Source organism: Kogia breviceps, chromosome 2, assembly GCF_026419965.1.
Source record: "Kogia breviceps isolate mKogBre1 chromosome 2, mKogBre1 haplotype 1, whole genome shotgun sequence".
Taxonomy (NCBI): domain Eukaryota; kingdom Metazoa; phylum Chordata; class Mammalia; order Artiodactyla; family Physeteridae; genus Kogia; species Kogia breviceps.
The window spans coordinates 188,712,339-188,730,192 of record NC_081311.1 but is presented as its reverse complement, the minus strand read 5'-3'; positions in this window follow the sequence as shown (position 1 = coordinate 188,730,192).

Below are 17,854 nucleotides of genomic sequence, written 5' to 3'. Positions count from 1 at the left end.
AAACTTATATCTAATAAGCTTATTTAAAATGAAATAGATTCTGGAAAGCATTATATTTCAGACCAAATTTCCAATTTGTACTCTTTTGGCAAAGGCAAGCTTTGGTTTTTATTTTTTAGCTTGGAAATAACATGATTAAATGATCATTTTAGGAAAACTTGTCTTCTGGTGTTAAAATATCTGTCTATGTATCTCTAACTAGTGGATGGAGGAGTTTCAACTTGGGGTCTAAACATGAAAAGATTTCATTTTGTTCCAGTAACTGTTCTCTGATTGTGCTATATTCATCCTACCTTTCCCACTGTGTACTTTAATGACACCTTGGCAAGATTCAGTAATTTTCCACTCAATTTCACTTATTTGAAATATCTCATTTTCAGCAATAAAGAGTCAAGACTCCAGCGGCTTGTGGGTAGGGCTGATTGGGGAACTGCTGGGAGAGGGGGTGTTCCAAGTCAGAAGGAGGAGGCTGCTTTTGAACTCCCTCTCACTTTACCCTCTTCTAGGGTGAGCTGGTCCATTGTGTTGGGATGATGAGGAGGAAGTGCTGAAAAGGCAAGCCTCTCTCTCCTGGCTGAGCAGGGAGCAGTCTTCCCCTTGGTTAACTGACACTCTCTCTACTCCTTCTAGGTCTTTCACGTGGCTAGTTCCTAAATGTTGCCACTTTTATGTGGATGGGCCCCTGTGGGCACCTCTACCCTAAAAGAGGCAGTTCTAGTTCTGGATAGCCATCTTCCATCAATACCTCTTACACCTAGTGCCTCTGAGTGGTGGACTTTCCTTACCCAGAGGGTGACCTCTTGTGTGGAGTACCTGAGTAAAGGCTTAAGCTCAGCTCTCTGTACAGTGTCCACTTGACTTGCAGTGAATATACATATTCCTGGCATGCCTCTCCCAAGTTTCTACCTTTCAGCCTTACTAGTTCTTCTCCTCTGCTCTGAGGACACAAAGAAAAATCATGTCCCCTAGATCAGCAGCCAGGAGCACTCCTAGACCTAAGTAACGGGCATCTTTTTAGTCGGCTGGAAGGAAGAGAACAGGTTATTGACCTGATCGGGTGTATGTTTTTGAATTTTCACTTTAGCTAGAGTATAGAGAAAAAAAATAATGGATTGGGGTAGACAAGAGGGAAAATGAGAGCTGAAATACAGGTAGCTTCATCTCAAGTGGTGAGGCTTTACAGAAAAAGTTCAAGGTACCAAGAAGTAGCCATCCTGGTGGGATATGATGAAAACAGTCATCCTAATGGGATATGATGAACAAATAATTAAGTAGTTAAGACAATAATAAGTCATGATGAGGACAGCCAAGCTTATGGCAGAACAAGAAAGAACAGGATGCAGATATGAACCTAAACAAGAGAGGTGAGTGATTTCAAGTTCAAGACATAAGGCATTTCTCCAGAAACAGAACTGAGGAGTGCCTCTGAGCTGGTGGAAAATCCAAAGTATAAGATACAATACCTTTGGGAAATCAGAGCATGTCTGTAATATGAATGCCATAATGTTGGGCAATAGAGCTTACCACAGATAAGAGTTTCTTACATGACTCTAGTGGAGAAAGGAACCACAATTAACCCAAGAAGCACAGAGTGACAGCGAGCACCACATCACCAGATTTTCCAGGGTCATTGACAGAAACAAGGTGGAAATAGGACTCTGCAGAGGGACACTGTTAAAACTCATAATTACATATTTTAGATGCTGCAAACCATCAGTGCATTGCAGCAAGGAAATTAGGAGGCTGAATTAAGGATTTCTCCTGAGGAGAATGCAGATAATGAAGTCTATGCTGAATATAAACCAAAACCAATTAGTTCTCCAGCACTGCTGCACAGGACTATAAATTCTACTGATGCAGTTTGAACCAACAAAATGAAAAACACTATAAACTTATTTATTAACACTAAAACAAGTTAGTCATAGGACAAACAAGCTATATTATCATTTAATGGCATGCCAAATAATAAATCTTTTCTTGACATTCGTGGTCTGTTGTTGAAAGAAACAAGCCACTAATAATCAGATCTCCAATGACCACTCCAAAGCTTCATAATGATTCCCCTGTCCCCAGTATAAGCCTATCCCAAAAGGAGAGTAGGATTCTCTAAGATTTTATAGGTGATAATTGCTGTTTCACTGCCAAAGTTAGGAAATGCCTCCTGCTTTGATGGAACTACCTCCTCCAACTCAGTTTGCAAGGCTTTTCTGGGGCCTCACTATGGGATGCAAGGGCAAAGCAGGTGACCTTAGTTTAGACCAGTCAGTACATTTCTTCCTAGTGATTGGCTCAGGGATGGGACTGTGACTCAGTGTAGCCAGAGAAGGAGTGAATACTTTGGCTTCTGTGGGAACTATCCAAAAAGACTGTTCAGCTGGACTTGCAACTAAAGGAGTAAGGTTAAGGCAGCTGTAGCCTCCTTGTGACTGCAGGTTCAGAATCTTGTTGCTCATGGAGCCAATTTGGAAAAAGTAGAGCTGAGAGATGGAGAGAAACATGTTTTAAAGCCAAACATACTCCTGGACTTTTCATTTACATGAGTCAATGCATTTTCCTTTTCACTTGATTCAGTTTGGATTGGTTTTTCTATCACTAATATGAGGGAATATCTTAATTGATACGGTATGCAATACAATTGAAGAAACCCAGCAGATATTATGCTCACTCATCTCATTTACATGGTATCTATTAGATGTTGCCATGGTTCTTGATCATGGGGTCTCACAGCCCATCTGGGGAAAGGGTATTTGTCATATGGAATAAAAAACAACAATACGAGCCGACAAGGGGTAAATACCAGATGAAACGTGCCAGCAGTTTGGAAAGCACAAAAAGTACAAGAAGATACAACATGGTACCTAGGATACACCAGCACCCTCCACCATGAGAGCTGTTAATGTTCTCAACCCTGATTATAATGTTTACCTTTACAGTTCATGGGATTTTGTGTTTGTTCAATTTGGGGTATAAATAGATCAACGATTAATTCCCACACTGTATATGCATAAAAATCCAACAATGTCACAAGTTATAATGTAAATCTTCTCAACCCATCTAAAACTTCTAAAAATAGCCTAAAGCAAAAAGAAAGCAAAGGCAAAATGGCATACAGTAAGGCCTTGAGTTTCACTTCCCTAAATTCCACTGAAATTTTAACTATTGCAATTGGGAAAACTATTTCTTATAATTTTTGTTCTGAAATAATCATAGATTCAGAGGAAGTTGCAAAAGAAAAATGTACAGAAAGATCCCATGTATCCCAGCCTCCCACAATGACAATATCCTGCACAACCAGAGTACAGTGTCCAAACCAGGGAACTGACCCCGGCAGGATCCACAGAGCTCATTCAGACTTCATCAGCATTGCATGCATGCACTTGTGTGTGTGTGTGGGGGGGGGTGAGTGTGTGTCTGTGTGTGTTGGGTGGGGACCTATATGATAACTAATTGTAGAGACCTCATTGCTACTCTCTGCCTACCAGGCCTTCTGAAAGAAGGGTCCATGGATTCATCTCAATAAGTTTATCTAACTTTTAATGTCTCCAGTTTGAGAGTTTGGGAGTCAGTCCCTTCACACTAGGCTTCTGGATCCTTCTGTGATTTCATCTGACCCTTCCTCAGAGCTCCATATTGTACTAGGAAGGCCAGTCTTTGCTTGGCCCTAAAGTGGTGGATGACAGCTTCCCTTAACCTTCCATAACAAGAGAAGTCACCCAAAAGATTTTTATTCCAAAAGATCTTCTCCAAGTTGAATTGCCTTCTGGATCTCCAAACACAGAAGTGAATAAAACAGTTGTTTTTTCTTCAAATCCCACCTCACCATACACCCTAATACAATTTCCAAGATGCCTTACCATTTCTAAACAAGTTTAATGATAACAATAACTTGGACCCCTTTAAAACAGATTTCCATTCCCTTCGCCATTTAGAATATGGTTCACTAAGTCTGCATGAGACCAAAGAATCCACACTTTTCAACAGGCCCCCAAGTCATTATTATCACCATGTGAGATTGGGAAACACTGCCTTAAGCAGTCATGTGCTGAACTTAAAGCCCATGATTTAAAGCCCCTAATGAGGATAGAAATGGAGAACGTTTATATGGAGTGCATGCGAGTTTAAAACATTTAAGAGTTCAGATATCTCTTCAAGTTACTGGTTTCATTTCCTTTGGATGTATACCCAGAATTGGGACTGCTGGATCCTATGGTAGTTCTATTTGTAATTTTTTTATGGAACTTCCATACTGTTTTCCATAATAGCTGTACCAATGTATACTCCCACCAACAGGTATACAAGGGTTCCCTTTTTTCCACATCCTAACCAACACTTAACATTTGTCTTTTTGATAATAGTCATTCTTATAGGTGTGAGGTATAACTCATTGTGGTTTTGATTTGCATTTCCCTGATGATTAGAGATGTTGAGCATTTTTTCATATGTCTGTTGGCTATTTGTATGTATCCTTTTGAGAAATATCTATTCAGGTCCCTTGCATGTTTTTAAATCAGATTATTTGTTTACTTGCTATTCAGTTGTTTGAGTTCCTTATACATTTTGGATATGAACCCCTTATCAGATATATGGTCTGCAGATATTTTCTCTGATTCCATCTCATCACTCTGTTGATTGTTTGCTTTACTGTGCAGAAGCTTTTTAGTTTGATGCAATCCCATTTGTCTGCTGAAGAAAAATTTTATAAAAGGTGTCCCAATTCTTAAACTTTTGAAGTGGCAGTGCAGTAGAAAGTGCAGGGGATTTATATTTATGAGAATCTTGATTCTAAGCTCTAGTTTCTCCCACTTACAGATTGTATGACCTTGACATAAACCTTTCACACACATTTACTGGATAACATTCTATGCTGAACCCTAGCCTCCAAGAGTTCATGGCCCAGTAGGAAAAGCAGAAAGTAACCAACTACCACTGTAAAATGTTATAATTGCCAGAATGAAGCATGCAATATGTTTAGGGTGCTTACAAGGCAACTTATTCAGACTGTGGAGCTCAAGGAAGACTTCTGTGAAGAAGTGATATCTCAGCAGATTTACTGGATTTCTGGAGCCTCATTTTCCTCATTCTGTAAAATGGGAATAAACACTTTACTGCACAGAGTGGTTGTACTGATTAAATAAGTTAATCCAGCACATTATTGACACTCAACAAGTATTAAATAACCTCTCCCCCACCCCTGGCCTTTTTTTGGTTAAGGAATCCTAAAAACAATCAATGAAAAAGAATACAGAGAACATAACATAGAAGCTTCTCCAAGTATAATGAGGTATAAAGCAATAATAACGAATGGACCTTAACCTTTAATTCTAAATATAAAGTGAAATCTCCCAAGGAGCTGCCTTCTCCATTTTGTCTTCATTTAATCGTACTTTATTTCAGAGCAAGAATTGCTTCCTCTATATTCTGTGCAGTGCTGTGCCCTGCATCCAATATGCTGTTGGATGAGACTAAGTAAATTTTATTTAAATTAAATTGACATACACACACATAGTCCATACTTTGCAAGCCATGTTTAATCATTAAGCCAATTAAGAACCCTATAAGGAGGTTACATTCCTACCATTTAATTACTCCTGGTTTGTAATCCATGGTCGAGGAAATCCGGAGATTGAAGCCTTCTTCTCGGCCTAATCAGTAGCTAATGAAGATTTAAAGGAAGGCTTCCTGGTTTCCTTTCCTTTAACGGAGATGCCAGTCCCCTTTTTCCAGTTGATGGTTAATTTATTAAGAAAAAAATCATTAAAAGGAATTAAAAATTCTATTCTCCTCTGATAGACACACATTACATTTCAGAAGTAGATCTTAGCTTTCTTACTGTAATAACAATAGATCATCTGAAAAATTTGCATCCTGAAAAACAAGAATAGATTTTAAAGTTGCAAAAAAAAAAAATCCCTTTAATAAAATAAAGTCAGTTTCTACAGATAATTAAGTAGTTGATTCGTTATTTTTAAGCTTTTGAAATAGCTGAAGATTTTAGGTAGTTTAAGATTTTTCTTTTTGTCTGGTTTTTCATTTGCTGATTTTAGCTTTTACGCTATGACCGTATTTGTAAGACACTCCACTGGGGACAAAAGTAGCATGATTTGTGATTTTTAAATCAAAACTTTGCTGAGTTCATTATAAAAGAAATACAGCTAGGATAAGCTGGAGCACACAGTAGACAAGCAATGCATTGAGGACCAGTGATTACTGAACATTAGAGCTGGTAGGAACCTACAGACTCTAATCCAGAGATTGCTAAGGTTGATACTGGGAGATATATGTACATGTATCTATATACATATATATATTATATATTTTTACTTTTATTTATTTTTTTTTTTTATTTATTTATTTTTTTGTGGTATGCGGGCCTCTCACTGTCGTGGCCTCTCCTGTTGCGGAGCACAGGCTCTGGACACGCAGGCTCAGCGGCCATGGCTCACGGGCCCAGCCGCTCTGCGGCATGTGGGATCTTCCCGGACCGGGGCACGAACCCGTGACCCCTGCATTGGCAGGCGGATTCTCAACCTCTGCGCCACCAGGGAAGCCCTATTTTTACTTTTAAAAATAAGCTAATAAACTACATATATATATATATATATATATATATATATATATATATAAATCTCCTACCAATATGGAGTTCTACAAATTTTTTAACTAGTTCGGAAACTTAAATTTTGGAGGTTCCACCGAAAAAAATCTAGATTTCTAGTTTCTCTTGAAAAATAAGTAGATATGGCAACACAGGGCTCACATTCCTGCCTGATTATTTTTGGCTGGAGCTGAGTAGAAGCTTCCTTTTTAGACGGGGTGAATGTTGTGTCGACAAGCACCATCCTCTTTCCCTCATTTACTGTTCCTTCCTTCCCTGAAGGCAATGTGAGTTTGGATCACCAGCCCTATCCTAACACCCTGGCGTTGCCAAGAAGGAAATTTATCCAGAGGAAATAGAACAAATTACTTCTATGGCTCTGGTAATGCTACACAATAACAAAAACCCTCAAAAGCTCAGCAACAAACAACAGTAAGCATTTGTTTTGCTCATGTGTCTGGGGGTCAGCTGTGTTCAACTAATCTAGACTGGGTTGTTCTGGGGTGACTTGGCTTTTCTCCACTTGTCACTTATTCTCCTTCTAGCACCAGCACACCAGCAGGCAACTTCTTCTCAAGGCAATGACAGAAATGGAAAAGATCAAGGGGAACACACGAGCTCTCTTAATATCTAGGTTCATAGCTAACATGCCTTCACATCTGTCTCTTTCAAGTGGGCAAGGCAAGTCATACGGCTGACCTAAAGTCAAAGGAATGGGAAAACGTGCACTGCCTCTTGAATGGGGTGACCTTCCAAAGCATATCATGGATGGGAGCAGGGGTAAGGTTAAATAATTAGCGCCAGTAACCCAATCTACCATGGAAGGGGTTGTCAATCACCCATTGCACAGTCTCCATCAAGCCTAACCTCATTCATTCATCTTCCATTTCTGCCCTGGAGCCATCTGATTTGGAGGCGGAGGCAGCTGGTCTAATCTCATGACACAGACAAGGAAACTTGAGCAGAGCCAACAGAATCAGAGCCCTGAGAAGAAGCTGCCTCTTAACCTAGTGTTCTTCACTTCTCATTTTGATGACAGAGCACTATTATCTGACCTGTGTGAAATAAAATAATTCCTCATAGTTTTTGCCAATAGAATTTCGTATTTGGAAAGAGCTACATTAAAGCTTGAAAGGCATTACATAATTGGACTACGGATCACTCATTAGGATGAGTTTTTAAGTATTCAAAGCAATCTCCTCCTTAATAATTCTCAGAGTCTAACTGCACCTTATGTGGAAATATGGCACTAGAGACCTCCATTAGGGAAATAAAAGAGCTTCCTACAAATTAGACGGCATTATTTACTTTAAGTTGGAAAATCTCAGCAGGCTTCCCTTTCAGAACTGTAGTTTTTCTTGTTCTCTGCTTCTAAGACTTGATACTTTTAAAAAACACTATACTCAAAAAGCTCACAGACCATTGAATCGCTCATGAATGAAGAAAGGAGAAACAAAGCTTAGTAAATGAATTTTAACATGTTAATTTGGAAGGTCATTAATCAATGGTCATGGGGATCCCTTAATTCCTTACAAGGGAAGCTCCACTCAGACAGAAGCTCCTTTTCCCTGTAGCAAGAGTCCCTGCAGAGCCCTTCCTCCTCTCCTAGCCTGCAGGGGTGAGCAGTCCCCCAAAGTCCTCCGAGCTCTGTTTGCTAAGCCTCCAGGCAGCCCCAGTACCCAGCTCCCAGGGTTTTCCTAGGACCCGACCCTTGTAGCTTTAGCTTTCCAGAGGCACTGCTGTCACACAGGCAAAATCAACCTCCCACCCCACAAAATGAAGAGGCACAAATGTAGAAATCAGAAACCAGGAAGGTGCCAGCAGTTCACAAGACCTAAAGCTTCCAAAAGCACCTGCAGTCCCAAAGTTCACCACACGGACCACGCCCCAACCATGCTCACACACTTCACTGTGTTCAAATCCTTTCTACCCCTTGACCTATGATACTTCCCCAGCCTGATTTTGTTTTCTTGAGGAAAGGTAGGCTGTGGAGGAAGGAGAACAGACAAATGGGAGTCTCTATATCTCTCCTCCCCTCCTTCCAAATCTAGAGTAAACTATTTTTCTTTCTCTAAAATCTTTCCTACCTACGATATAAATATTTTGTTGACAGCTTTGCTGGTTCAAGTCTTTCCCCGTGAGCCAGCCAGCTGGGTCCATGCTATGGTGCCTCGCCCAGGCCCTGGCTCACACCCTCATCTCCTTGTGAGTACGTCATGATAACGTCACCCTTCCCCAGGGAGAGTGAAGTACATGGAGAAACAAAGCTCACCTAATAACCAGACATTGAAGAATTCCATAAGGAGTGCATCCCTCCATGAATGTCAACATGTCCAGCAGGGATGAGAAACAGGATTTCGAGATAAAGCACTTTATTATCTGCTTTCAAGGATTCAAAATCACTTAAACCACACAACCATGGTAAAAGTTCGCATTTTCATTCTGTAGACCAGGTGGGGCGGGGGCTTGAAGTTGTGAGGCATGAAGTCATTTGTTCAAAGTCACACGTAGTAAGGAGTAGAGTTTTCGTCATGGGGGTGGCAGTGGGTGGGTGGAGGAAGATCTTGGACCAAAGGGGCCAGGCCCCTTTGTCCTTGATTAAATACTACAATTAGAAGTCCTGTTAAATGATCCTTTCAGTGCCTGTAAATATATGTAAGGAATAAAATCAAAGTTCTCTCTCTCACAAAACGGTTGATCTTGCCATTACAAGCTTATGCTTTTGTTTGTGTGTCTGTCTGAGATGCTTTCTGCACATATTTTAAAGCTGTCTTGGCAAAGCATTAATACTGCCTGACTGTATTTTTCTACAAGAACTCTTTAGGACAAATTGGTAGCAAGAAGCTTGGAATCCAAGAGCAGAAGTTTCCAAAGTCTTGGCTTTGGGTAATTTCAGAAATTGTGCCAACGTGTATAAAACCTGCCTTCCTCCAGACAATGGGAGAGACCGAGGATGTGAGTGTGTGATGAGCAGAGCTCAGAAGGCTTGCCACACAGCACTTCCTGTGGTTTAGATCTCCATCTGTTCTTCAGCTGCCAGGGTGACGCGGGAAAAAATGACCAAGCTCTCTTGGGCATAGTTGCAATAGAAACTTCACCTCTGCGTTTTCCTACTTTTTTCTACCATTAAACATTAAAAATATACTTTTGCAAGGAAGGAGTAATAAAATATAAAATTTTGTGAATATGACAGTCTTTGTCCTAGTTTTTGGTCTAATGGGAAATTGTCTCTGAAAGCTAACCGCAGTCTCTATATCTTATAGTTATTTGGCATGCTTTAAAAACGTCTTTGCACTCTATGAATGCAATAAGCATTCATAACCGTAATTCAGCTTTTTCAGCTTCAAGTTGAAGGATAGCCATTGTTCTTTCATAATTTGTTTCGGGACTATCAAAGAAAGTTCGGGCAATCCATCTTGATATAGGATGCTTGACATAGTCCCAGTGTTCTGGGGTATAGCCTTCTGGAATTTCTACTAACCTCAGCTTCACCAATAAATACATTCACCAGAGTTATGCCAATTGCTACTGGAATCCCAGTCAACAAAATGTAGAATCTCATTAATTTCAAAAAACGTCTGTCATAGAATCCAGAAGTCTTGATGATAAACAGTCTTTTCCAGTGGTTTCCACTGCGTCGCATAGGAGCGACAGTCTTCGGAAAGTCACGGGTGAGGAAGCCCCCGCAATCCAAGTCGAGTGCCAAGGCGGCGGGCCGGACAGAGCGGCCACTGCAGGGACCGAAGCCCGCTGCAATAACTCATGGCCGCCATGGCTACTATCTGTGTTGCTTTTAGCTAGAACTAGAAATCACATCAAGGCTCTGGTACAACAGCCACAGGAAACTAATAGACATTAAAAAAAAAAAAAAAAAAAAGTTTCCAGATAAGCTTTTTCTGAAGGCATGCTTTTACTACACCCGGAGACACAATACGTGACTTTTCAGGATCCTATCAATTGACTGGTACCTTACCAAGAGACATCACAAATCCCCTGGCTGGGCAGAGATGTAAATAATTCTTTAAAAACAAATGTTGGACTTTGTCATTTTTATTTTTCTGTTGTAAAATCAAAATATCAGTGAGCAAAATCAATTGTAGAGGAGAAGTAATAAAATATTGGGGATATATTCTTCAAAATACTTGAAAATATTTTTTCATGTGATAGTGATATCTGCTTCAGTTGGATTTCAAGCAGTAATGGGTAAGAACAGAGGATTTCCCCCAAACCATCTTTCCATATATTTATCCTTGATTTTTGGTACTTGACAAAGAGATACTATCAGTATTGATTAACTATCAATTTTAGACTGTTGTGAATTTTTACTTTTAAAGCACATCGGTAAATATGTAAATCATGCCCTAAACTGCTCATTTAATTTTCAAAGGTTGTGATAGAGCTCTCATTCTCAAATGATAGAATTCTGAAAGTCAGTAGTGTGCTCTTCCATACCCCTAGTTTTGCAGTTGAATTACAGCTTTATTTATTTATTCCAAAGTTGATGCCAAACTCTGACTCTCAAGAAAAAGAATAAAAGATACGGGTCTCTCTGAACTCCAGAGGAGACCAAGGCAGGTCCCACCATGACACACTCTCCTAACACTTAATAATTTTCTTTGACAACACCTGCCACAATTATAACTAATAATCAGTTGTGTAATTCTTTATATGATGTTTCTCTTTCTCTGCTGGCATAGGTCCCAGGAGAGTAGGATGCATATATACCTCATTTACTTTTTATCTTCAATGCCTAACATTGCTTGGCTCATAATAAATATCTGTTGAATGAATGGATACAATAAATGTATGATATTGTCATTGCTTATGGAGCTTCCCAAGTTATATGCTTAGCTCTGATTTTAATTATTGCATAAATGGATGGGAAATCTGTGTCATATGGCATATCCCCCACTTGAGAATATGTCAGTCTGAATAGTACATTTATAAAACTACTTTATTTATATTATTTGAATATTACAAGGAGGATAAAGTCAGAAATATTGGGACTAGGTATTAAACACAATCGATAAAACATTACATGACATAGAGAATACAGCATCAGTATCTAGCACTGTGAATATTAAATTAACAATATAAGTACCAGATAGGGATTTTTCACTTAAATAATTTACAACCTTATTACATCATAATAAATGAGAATGATATGGCTTTTTATTCATGTATATTGATATGAAGAAAAAGTTATTTTATCTGCCTTTAAGGTACATAAACCAAGATCCCAAAGTAAAATATTTATAGATTATTGTAATCAAGTTCTGATCATGACAATATATATTAATAACTACTCAATACATGTACATTGGATGAAAATGATATGTAAAGATACTGTGGAAGATACAAAGAAAAATGACATCCTTCCTGACACAAGGAGACTAAAATTACTCAATGTAGGAATGGTTCAGAAAATCAGCCCTAAGGGTACTACCCATCCTCCCTCCCCACTCCCCAACACCTTCCAACTCCTGCACACACCCGTACCTCCAACCAACCTCCCTCACTGCTAAATAAGCAGGGTCAGTTGGTCTGGTCAAGGAAGGAATCAGGGGAAAAGATGACTTGAGCTGCAATTTGAATGATGGTTAGAAGTGAGATAAGCGGTGAGGAAATTCCAAGGCAAGGAAATCACTTTGAAACAAAGTTGCAGAAATAAAAAAAGCATAAAGCATATTGAATATAACAAATAGGTCTATTGGACCATATGTCTTAGTAAGGGACATGCAGCAGAAGCTATTGTGATAATAACTTCTATCCAGTTCTACGTGCTGAAAAACTTTTTCCCCCTTTCTGCCCCCAGAAGTGTATCCGTTTTTTTTTTCCCTTTCAGGGCTGGCCTTGAAGAACAGCCCCACTCACCCTATTGAGGGATGAGGCAAGAATTGCTCCACCCTGAAAAGCTGATGCCTGGACTAGAAACAGAAGTCTTACCCAGAAAGGGAGTGATCACTCTGAGGCTGCAAAAACGACACGGACTTTCTGGAGGAATCATGTGAGGTAGCTCAGTGGCCCACTCCCAAGCCTCAGCTCTGCCTGATCACCCCTACCTCCTTCTCAACCCCCTTCTCAACCCTACAGTGTATGCACCACCTTTGCACCGTGGCCTGTTTGACACTATAATGTGGACTCATCAGTTGTAATTAATGTGCCATTGTCATGCAGGATATTGACAGTTGAGGAGTCTGTGAGTTTGTGGGGATGGAAGAAAATGGGAACTCTGTACTTTTCACTCAATTTTGTTTTGAACCTAAAACTACTCTAAAAAAATTTTATTAAAAAAAGAATACATGGGCTTCCCTGGTGGCGCAGTGGTTGAGAGTCTGCCTGCCGATGCAGGGGACACGGGTTCGTGCCCCGGTCCGGGAGGATCCCACATGCTGCGAAGCCGGATCCTGTGCTCCGCAACGGGAGAGGCCACAATACTGAGAAGCCCGCGTGCAAAAAAAAAAAAAAAAAAAAGAATACGTTTTGTAGTTGATGCAATGATCTCTAAATATGTGTAGAGATATATAGATCTCTGCTGTTAATTACGTTATTCAAATCTATATCCTTGCTGACTTTTTGTCTATTTATTATAAAACAACACACACTCACAAACACATTATTTAACTTCAATTTTTCAGTTATCCTCACTCTCAACTACACATCCCACCATTATTGGAAGCAGAAGTTTGTGTCATAGCAATTTTTTATTAGTCTATGCCATTCTCCATTTCCTTCAAACAAACATTCATCCTGTCAAACTCCTACTCAGGCTTCAATATCTTCCTTAAGGGTGACTTTTCCAAACTGGTTTCCTGACTGCCTAGCACAGCTAGTGACTTACACTTTGTCACTCTATATGGATTTTCATCATACTCCTGTCACCTGTTATTTATTCCTTCAAGGGCAGAATTTTTCTATATCCAACACCTAAAATGGTTATTTCAAATACTGTATACTAAACAAATGTTGGCAGCATAAATGGATGATAAAATTCATTTGGCAGAATTATAATGGGAAAAATGGGAGATTTGGCCAAACTCCCTCCAACCTCAATCCTCTCTCCTATTCATGTTGGCTTACAATTTTTCTATGGTTTCTGACACTTGTGCTTCTCCTGCTCAGATACAGAATTATATCATTTCTAACTTGGCTAAGCAGTCCCTGTTCCTGCTTCCTGCTCAGATTAGGGATGAAAGACCATGTAGAAAGAGAGGCCACAAGGAAAAGTCTGAAGGCAGCTCAGCAGACAAGTGAGGCTGTCTCAGATGTTCCAGCCTCAGCAGAGCTGCTAGCTGAATTCAGCCACATGAGTGAACCCATCAGAAGAACTGCCCGGCTGATTCCAACCAACTGCAGAATCATGATAAATAATGAATCATTCAAACGTATGGACACCAAGGGGGGAAAGCGGCGGAGGGGTGGGGGTGGTGGTGTGATGAACTGGGCGATTGGGATTGACATGTACACACTGATGTGTATAAAATTGATGACCAATAAGGACCTGCTGTATAAAAAAAAATTCAAAAATTAAAAAAAATAATAATAAATCATTGTTGTTTTAGTCCTAAAATAAATCATTTTAGGTTTTGGAGTGGTTTTTTATACAACAATAGATATGGGAAATACCACCATATCATTCTGGGTATTTGAGGCAAAAAGAAATGTAATAAGGAATTTAGTTTTACAAAATCATTGGAAAGGCAAGATGAACCCCTCCTGGACTATGCAGTCCAAGGTTACGGATACACCTCCTAACTGTGATCCAGATGTCAGGAAGCTTCCATGGCTGCTACCGCAGGTGTTGTCACAACTGCCTCTCAAACTTCAAAGCTGGTGACTGAAAACTGAGTGCTTGAGTCTGCTTCTACCTACTCACCATCCCCCCCACCAGCCACCCCGCCTTGTATCCCAGCCACCACAGCAGCTGCAAGATGGCACGCACGTCATTACTGCCTTCCGAATCTCTTACAACTGCTTCTAACTGGCACACCTTCCATCATATCCAGAATCCTAGATTCCAGAGACTTTGAAAAGTGTAGGTTCAGCTTTTCAACCTCAAAGACTGGAAGGTGCGTGGAATGAATAGTGAGAGAAGTCTAGTATTCATGACCAGAGTCCTCTGGCTCTGAATTTAGTCAGTATGACACACAGAAATGATGTAGGAATGGGAACACAGCAAATATGATTTCCCATTCTGGTTCTGATGTTTATTAAGTGTTTGAACTTGGCCAATCAGAAAACCCTCATCCCTGATTTGGAGGGTTTTTCAAGATCTCAATGCAGCTTTCATAAAGTTACTGGCAAAGTGCCTGGCACATAGTAGGTACTCAATGATTGATAATGGTTATTATTAATGGAGGAGAGGACAAGTGAACAAAAAACTACAATATACAGAAAGTATTATTTGATCATGTAGGAAAGACATCTAACAGATTGGGAGAGAGAAAAGACATCTTAAAGAAGGTGATTTTGAAATTTGAGATGGGCCAGGCAAAAAAATGGCACAAAAGGGAATTCAATATATTGAGGTTTCTCTCTGGCCCCTTCCATAATTCTCTAGGTAGGACCATGACTCTGGAGGTTCTGTGCTTATTTCCAGAACACTTCATAAGAATGGTAATTAGTTTAATGTCATTAGCCTCTGATTTTTCTCCCTTTTGTGTTTCCAGCTTCATGGTATAGCATTGGAACAAACATTGGACTAGAAATATATCTGGGTAGCAATCCTACCTTTGCCACCAGGTAGTTTTATCAGCAGCTGATCTGAGATACAACACTTAGCTTCTGAGTTTTCACTTTTTGTAAACAAAACCTACAACTAAAAAAGCAAAAGCAAACAAACATGACTTAGATAATTTCTGTGACTACTTCCAACTTTGACAGTCTCAGAAATACCTAGATCCACTTGTCCCCAAGCATAGCCCAGTGGTTTTTAACAGTTGACTCACCATCCATATATCAGGCACTCTACCCCTATCCAAAATTGGAATCCAACAAGAGAATACGTATCCAGCAACGAGATGAAAGCTTACTTAGTAGATTTACGTATTAACCACTAGGTTTGGCCTTCATAGATATACTGCATCACACTGATCAACACTGGTTGCATAAATGTTGGAGCCAATGAAAAAAAAACGGGTAGTAAAAACCTGGCGTCTTTATGAAATATGTTATTGATCTTCAAGAGTCATACTCAGACGCTTTCAAGTAGCTCCCATCCAAGCATCTCTTTAACAGAAGAGAGGGTACTTGGCAGGTGTTAGGGAACAAGCTCTTGATAATGTGAGCTTGGAGCTTTGTGCACACGATGATGCTAATAGTACCCTTTTAAAATATACAAAAAGTACTTTGACTTTATTAGGATTTTTTTAGACTAGTTGCATAATAATTCTCCTGTTGCTTTAAAAACTTTATAAAAATAGCTATTTTCTTCTTTTTGTCCCTCTAGCAAATAAACAAACAAGGAGAAAGCGGAGAAGATTCACGATTAGCTCAGAACAGAAATACATTTTCAAGTCTATACATAAGAAAATGCTAGCCGATAAAGCTATGAAAAACCCTAATCTAGTCATAGTAATAAATTCGAATGATCACGGGGGGGCAGAACAAAAGCCCACCGACTTTCATTTGAATAGGCATCTTCAATACTCGTCAAACTGCCAATTTTGTTTCGGGCTGTGGAAACGCGTGCACAGTTTGCATTGTTTTTCTCCTTCTGCCTTCTCCTTTTTCAAAAACTGAGCTCTGGGCAATGGTGTTACATCTCTATTTCACTTCTTTTTAACACATCAAGGGCAAGGGTAAAGCAGAGCATACGCACAGGAAATGGGTTAGTGCAAATGCAACTACACACCCAAACCACATGCCTGGGAAAAGACAGTGACAATGTTGCATAGACTTTTTTACAAGAAAAATTTCCTGGAAATAAAATAGTTTCTTTACATCAATTATATGCACCAAAAGCATGTTTCCTCCAACTGTCTTCAACCCACCTAATCAGGGTATGGAATTAATGCTTTGAAAAACTTTATAAGCATAGATTAAATATTAGTATGTTTCTTTCTGAGGCTGCCTATTAGGAAAAAAAAACATATCCTTTATCTCTTTTAAATAACCACTTGGTATTTGTTGGGTGTATATTTGGTGTAACATTCTCTTAACTAGATGAAGAAAATGGCAAATGATGCCATGACTTCTGATGACTATTAGTAACTTCCAATAGTGAAAACAACAAATTATATATATACATAAATATTTGACTTATATCCAGAATATATAAATCAGACTTTTAAATGAATGAGCTAGGCTGACAACCTAATTTAAAATGGGCAAAAAATTCGAATAGATTTCTTTCCTTTTCTAATTCAGAGTTTCTCTCTTAGGAATTTGCCTATTTGAGGTATTTTTCTTGTCAGTTGAGATCTTTGTATATTCGAAATATTTGCCTTTCTTGTTTATTTTTATTATAAACATTAACCCAATTATGTTTGCCTGTGGTTTTTTTATTTTTTCTTTTGCTATAATGAAAATTTAAGTTTTTCTGTATTTAAATATTACTATCTTGTCCTTCTATAATATCTGGGGTTCTTGTCTTGATTAAGAGAGTTTCACCCTATTAATGAAAAAATAAACAGTAAAAACATAGTCAAATTAATAAAACTCAAGACCAGTTCCTTGAAGAGATTAATATAATAGCTGATCCCCCTTGAGAACACAATTAAGGAAAAAAAGAAGAAAGTAAGAAATTCAGGATTAAGAATGAGAAAAGACTGGATAAAAAAGAACAAATTAAATGTCAGTAAAAAGAAGTGACACAACTGAGTTAGTCTCTTCAACAGGTCAATATTATTATCTAAAAGGAGGGGGAGAATGGTTTTAAATTAAAGACTTAAGAGACAAGATGACCAAATATCTTCTATGATTAAATTCTGGATTCGGCAAATCAGCTATAAAGTGTTTGGGGAACAATTGGAGAAATTTGAATATGAACTGGATGATTAAAGTTATTAAGAGATTGATTTCATGTGTTAAATGGTAGCGCAGTTATGTGGGAGAATGTTTTTACTCTTCGGAGAGAAATGCTGAATTGCTTAACGATGTAGGGTTATGATCTCTCTCATTTAAAATGGTTACCGATAGCTGGGGGTTATATGGGTGCCCGCTGTATTCTTCTGAAACTCTTTAGGCGTGTTTAAAATCTTTATAATAAAATTAAAAAGAATACAGGATGGGGGAAAATATATAAATTAATGCTACGTG